Raw genomic sequence first — 5,000 nt, 5'->3', positions numbered from 1 at the left:
GGTGGTACATCCTCGCCCCCCCCCCCCCCCCGTTGCTCCTTCCCTCCGCAGCCAATCGATGCGGGCCCCCGGGCCCCCGCGGGGCCGGGCGAAGGCGGGATCGATAAGTTATTAGCACCATTCTGTCAGCCGTAATGCGCAGATTGATCGGGGCCCGGCGCTCCCGCGCGCTGCCCGCGCTGCCCCGGCCCGCGCTGCCCCGGCCTGATAAAGATGACAGATTAAGGGGAAAAAAAGGGAATTAAGGAGTCTGGCTGTCAGAGGTGCCACTGCCCGGAGGAGCGCGAGGAGGAGGAGGAGGAGCGGCAGGAAAAACGGCTTCTCCTCTTCTGTGCTTTTTTAAAAACACTTCCTCTCTCAGCCCAGTCCTCAACCCCCCACCTACAGGGGTGTGTTATGGGGGGGGGGGGGGCTAGGATGATTCCAAGGGCCCTGACTGACAGGGGCCCTCAGGGGATGGGGTGGTTTTGTGTGGTAGTGCCCAATGTAAGATCTTTTCATGGGGCCATCCAAAAAAGCAGGAGGTCCCGATATGAGAGCTGTTCGTGGGGCCCCGAAAAAAGCAGCAGGTCCTGATGTGAGACTTGTCACGGGGACGTCAAAAAGCAGCAGGTCTCAATATGAGAGCTGTTCACGGGGCCCTCAAAAAAGCCGTGGGCCCCAATGCGAGTGAGATGTTTTCATGAGGCCCAATATTCCCGGTGGCACCCCCGCCCACCTGTACACTCCACCTCCCCCCCCCTCAGCGGCTCTCAGTGGGGAGGCGGGGGCACGGCTGCCTGTTTGGCGGTAAAGGGGGGGCATCTGTGCGATAAGAAGCGCCGTTTAATCGGTATTAACAGCTTTCATCCTCTAAAGCTCTGACCATCAGACTTCCATTCCACAAGCCCTGCGAGGTCCGCCCAGCAAGACTAATTTCATTTGTGTTTTTTCCGATAATGTCCCACGTGTTTTTTTTTCTGTCTCCTTTTCGTTCTCCTTCTATTTTTCTTCTCTCTCTCGCTCCCTCTCCTCTCTCTCTCTCTCTCTCTCTTTTTTTTCTCTCTCTCTGTAATTGTCTGGAAAACTGCGTCATTTGTGTAAAACAGCCGCGGTGTTATAGTCCACAGTCGACAATGCCGAATACAACCTTTTCTAACAAGTGTTTCAGTTGTCTGTGCAGATTGTCCTGTTATAGCGGCGCCTCCTTAGCAAATTTAAGGCTGACGTTGTTGCCAGAATGCTGTTGTTTTAAAATCTGCGTGGGCATATTGCTGTCATAGCCATTCACAAACGACTTTACCTGCATTGCTGTATACCATGTCTCCGACTGTATGAGTTAACACGTTCATAGGGCAGTCTGTAGCGTAGTGGTTAAGGTGAATGACTGGGACACGCAAGGTTGGTGGTTCTAATCCCGGTGTAGCCACAATAAAATCCGCACAGCCGTTGGGCCCTTGAGCAAGGCCCTTAACCCTGCATTGCTCCAGGGGAAGATTGTCTCCTGCTTAGTCTAATCAACTGTATGTCGCTCTGGATAAGAGCGTCTGCCAAATGCCAATAATGTAATGTAATGTCATATTTAGGATGTAATCTAAGCAGTTTTCACTTGATAAGGGCATAACGTGCTAAGCAGGAAGCTGAGTGTAACGCCGGTTTAGCTGGGAGAAAAACGTAAGCGCAGCTGTGTGGAAATATTGGAGGGAGAATCTTTATGGAGAATGACTGTGATGAGGCCGACTGGGTTCGGGGCAGCCGCGCTGAAACGGGCTCGTGGGAATTCAGGGTGGCAGAGAAGCGGCCGTTTCATAAAGTTTAATAAAGCCGTCCTGGTCATGGGCCCAGGCTTTGATTTAACCGTGTCGGTGTAATGGCTTCCCGCCCCAACCCAGCCCTGAACTTTTTCAGGGTTTTTTTTTTTTCTCCCCCAGAAGCGCCTCGTATTCCGGAGACCGAACGGGGCCGAGTTCGGCGCTTCCGCGCCTCTCCTGAAGGATCCCTATATTGAGCGTGGTGCGGTCGGCGGGATCGTTATTGCGTTATAAATCAGTTGAAGTTGACTGCACAAAAGTCCGGGTCATTTTCAAGGGCTCTCTTTATACCCGCAGCCTACGTTTAAACGGCGATAAACGCGCATTAAAAAGCCACGAGCCTGTGCCTGGCAGTGCTGGTGGTCTGGGCTGCTGGGTTATTGGACCCAGCTGTGTGGTACTGGTAAGGGGGTCTCATGTGCTCTCCCAGAAAGAGGTAACCTGTCCTGAGGATGACAGGGGGTGTCTGTAGACACTGTCCCTGTACACTGCTAAACTTTCTGTCTTGACTAGTACTCTAGTGTTGTAATGAGACCTAACATCTTTTTTTCTCTCACAAGCTCAAAATATTGGCTTGTTTCAATTTGCTGTTTGCTTGACAAGTTACATTTTCTCACCCCATTAGCAAATCTGAGTTTAACTGTCTCGCAAAGTAAGTGAAATGCGATTTTAAGTATAAATACAACACAAAAAAACACTTGTTAAGATTGACTTATTTTATTGATTTATTTTTGCGGTATAGGACTGGCGTGTCCTTGAACCCAGGCTTGGATAGAGTGACTGGCCACTGCCTCAGAGAGGGCACTGCACCAGTGCGTTGTGGGATAGCGGGGGGCCTAGAGGGGGCAGCCGCACTCTCGATAAGGCGCCATTGGAAAAGATAACAGCCGGCACTTAGGGCTCGGCGTGTTTATGTATCTAAGGATTGATTAAATGGTTATTGATCGAGGGCTTGATTCATGGGCCGCTGAACTGCTGACAGACCCCAGGTCTGGCTCTGGGATATGCCAGACTGGCGGTGCGGCAGGAAAGGGCGAGGTGAAGTGGAGGAGATGTTTGTGTGGTGGAGGAGATGTTTGGGAGGTGATGGTCGGGAGGTTAGGAGATGTTTGGGACGTTAGCAGATGTTTGGGAGGTGGAGGAGATGTTTGGGATGTTAGCAGATGTTTGGGAGGTGGAGGAGATGTTTGGGATGTTAGCAGATGTTTGGGAGGTGGAGGAGTTGTTTGAGAGGTGGAGGAGATGTTTGGGAGGTGATGGTTGGGAGGTTAGGAGATGTTTTGGAGGTTAGGAGATGTTTGGGACGTTAGCAGATGTTTGGGAGGTGGAGGAGTTGTTTGAGAGGTGGAGGAGATGTTTGGGATGTGAGTGGGGAAATCTGTGGGGTAAGTGATGGGGGTGCTTCAGTAGGAGTAAGCGGTGACGTAGATCCATTTTCAGAGGCCCTCTTTATGACGGGAGTGGAGGCGCTCTCTCTGTGGAGATCTGAGTAAGCAGGACCATTAGTGAGGTTCAATCCCAGCCCTCTCCCAAAGCCCCAAAGCCCCAAAGACCCACTCCACCTCCACCGCCACTGCGTCTCTACCGCAGCCACACTGACGATGAAACTGCCAGCAAGTGTGTGTGCACATGTGTGTATAATAAGCAAGTGTGTGTGTGTAGCATGCAAGTGTGCATATGTGTGTGTGTGTGTGTGTGTGTAGCAAGCAAGTGTGTGTGGTTTTTTCCATTTTACTTGGTGCTCTGTGAGCTGTGCGTTTGCATCCTTCTGGCAGTTTGCCAGCATGCAGTGATGCTCTGGCTCTGTCCTCCCAAACACAGGACATGGTGCTGAGTGCAGAGAGCTCTAGTGCTGTCTGTTCTGTCTCAGTGTCAGTGCTGTCTGTACTGCGTCAGTGTCAGTGCTGTCTGTACTGCTTCAGTCTCAGCCCTGTCTGTTCTGTCTCAGTCTTTCTGCTGTCTGTACTGCCTCAGTGTCAGTGCTGTCTGTACTTCCTCAGTCTCACTGCGGTCTGTACTGCCTCAGTCTCACTGCGGTCTGTACTGCCTTAGTGTCAGTGCTGTCTGTACTGCCTCAGTGTCAGTGCTGTCTGTACTGCCTCAGTGTCAGTGCTGTCTGTACTGCCTCAGTCTCAGTGCTGTCTGTACTGCTTCAGTCTCAGTGCTGTCTGTACTGCCTCAGTGTCAGTGCTGTCTGTACTGCCTCAGTGTCAGTGCTGTCTGTACTGCCTCAGTGTCAGTGCTGTCTGTACTGCCTCAGTGTCAGTGCTGTCTGTACTGCCTCAGTGTCAGTGCTGTCTGTACTGCCTCAGTGTCAGTGCTGTCTGTACTGCCTCAGTCTCAGTGCTGTCTGTACTGCCTCAGTGTCAGTGCTGTCTGTACTGCATCAGTCTCAGTGCTGTCTGTACTGCATCAGTCTCAGTGTCAGTGCTGTCTGTACTACCTCAGTCTCAGTGCTGTCTGTACTGCCTCAGTGTCAGTGCTGTCTGTACTGCCTTAGTGTCAGTGCTGTCTGTACTGCCTTAGTGTCAGTGCTGTCTGTACTGCCTCAGTGTCAGTGCTGTCTGTACTGCCTCAGTGTCAGTGCTGTCTGTACTGCCTCAGTCTCAGTGCTGTCTGTACTGCCTCAGTGTCAGTGCTGTCTGTACTGCCTCAGTGTCAGTGCTGTCTGTACTGCCTCAGTGTCAGTGCTGTCTGTACTGCCTCAGTCTCAGTGCTGTCTGTACTGCCTCAGTCTCGGTGCTGTCTGTGTACTTCCCCTTTTTCTGAGAGACCTCAGTAGAAACACAGAGCTTCTTAAAATACGTGTTGAATTTAAAATACGTGTTGAATATTGAGAGGAGGAAGAAGCCTCTGTAGCTTTAACAGTGGTTTGACAGCGGGCGAGTTAGCGAGCGCAGTGACAAACGGCTTCTTCCTTCCTGCTAACACGCCGCATCATGCGCTCAGTAACCCCCGGCCCGCGGTATTAGCAGGATATTGATCTGGGAGACGTTAGGGGGGGAGGATGCTGTAATTGTACACTCAGACGTTCCTCTCTGGCGCGCCTCGTGCTTAATGCAGGGCTCGTGCATTTCCTTATGCTCGACGGGAGGGGAATTAAAGCGGACCTTCTGGTCTGCGAGAGAGAGAGAGCGGCGAGAGAGAGTGTTTGAGAGAGAGAGAGAGAGAGAGAGAGAGAGGGGGAGAGAAGGAGGGAGGGACTTGGTG

General features: G+C 51.9%; 1 pseudogene; it reads left to right on the top strand.

The window, feature by feature from the left end:
- LOC133139051 (sterile alpha motif domain-containing protein 11-like) overlaps nt 1-5,000 on the top strand; it is a 71,495-nt pseudogene that overhangs the window by 37,177 nt on the left and 29,318 nt on the right.

Source organism: Conger conger, chromosome 10 (genome assembly GCF_963514075.1).
Source record: "Conger conger chromosome 10, fConCon1.1, whole genome shotgun sequence".
Classification (NCBI taxonomy): domain Eukaryota; kingdom Metazoa; phylum Chordata; class Actinopteri; order Anguilliformes; family Congridae; genus Conger; species Conger conger.
The sequence above is the reverse complement of the archived record's forward strand: the minus strand, read 5'-3'. Positions and strand labels throughout refer to the sequence as shown.